Raw genomic sequence first — 1375 nt, forward strand, 5'->3', positions numbered from 1 at the left:
TAGAATGGCAGCAGACTTCTCTATGTAAACCCTCCAGGCCAGAAGGGCTTGGCGCAGAGCTTAGACCCTGAAAGACAACAGCTCCCAGTCCCGACTGTCCCCTCCCAAGGTGCCTTCAGATCTGACAGAGAAATAAAGTATTTCCAGATAAGGAGCACCTCTAGAAATTTATGACTACCAGGCAGAAAATTCTCAAGGACATTCTATAAGGAGACAAGGAAGTCGACAATGCCAATAAGTCAAAAAGAATGAACACACCTGGCAGGATGAGCAGGAAAGAAAAATAAGGAAATCAGCAACAGAAAAATATATTCCAACACCTGGACTGGTTCCAAGGACATAGTATGTGCTCACTGAATATTTGTTGAATGAAAGACTGTTATACCCCTGAAAGAAACACTTTGGAAGTCCTTCTTGAAATTAATAATCCTCATAGCAGTTGTCTCCTCTCCACTAACATGAGAATTAATAACAAGATAAGGCACTGTATGAGAATGTGGTTTACAATTTTATAGGACTCTACAAATGTTAGTTCTTCACTGTTGTCATTCTAAGGTGGCTGCAGCTGGCTTTGGAAGCCTTCTCTGCATTTTGCTCTCCTCACATGGCCCCAGGCAGCTTCCCAGCAGCTATGATTAGGAGCAGCTAAACAATTTCCAGGCTGAAAGTCTTGCTCAGAGTTAAACCATGAATATGTAAATATCTCAGTGGCTGCAACTAGCAAGCCAGCTCCAGGCTGGTTAATTGCAGATCTGTGGTAATGATAGCAATGCTGAGTTCAATTAAGGACTATTTACAAAAACACCAGGGGACTATTTTTTTGCTTTTTCTGAAACTGGAGGGACCCTGTTATTTTACATTATAAATCCATGGCTCAGATATATAGAAAAGTCCCTTAGACTTGCCGTGTATAAGCTTCATGCTCGTTTTGGCCGTGGGAGCTTGCAAGAAAATTTGAATAATACTGAAGAGTGAATAGTACCAAAACCAGATTACCCTGTATACAACTTTTCTGAGTCTCGGTTTCCTCATCTGTTAAATACGTGTTAGTAGTCTTACTCATAGTTTTATTTTGAGCTAACCATTAGAAAAGGCCATTAGAATTGTTAGGACAGCAGGGCACATAAACATTTCACAACATGTAGCTATCCTTCATCAATCAATATCATCATATTATCACCATCATCATTACTGTTATGAGCACCAGGGGTTGGATCCATTCTGACAATCTAGTGGCTGAAGAAGTCCATTCCAAGATGCTCTCTGCCCCTTTGTTGCTCATCTTGAAAGTAATCAGGCTTTCTCAGGTATCTGGCGAGAGCACTGTTTGCAAGGCCTATGGACTCGTTCCTGAGGCCTGGGTTCGGTGTACACT

This window comes from Octodon degus, unplaced genomic scaffold (genome assembly GCF_000260255.1).
Source record: "Octodon degus isolate 3935 unplaced genomic scaffold, OctDeg1.0 scaffold00062, whole genome shotgun sequence".
Lineage (NCBI taxonomy): Eukaryota > Metazoa > Chordata > Mammalia > Rodentia > Octodontidae > Octodon > Octodon degus.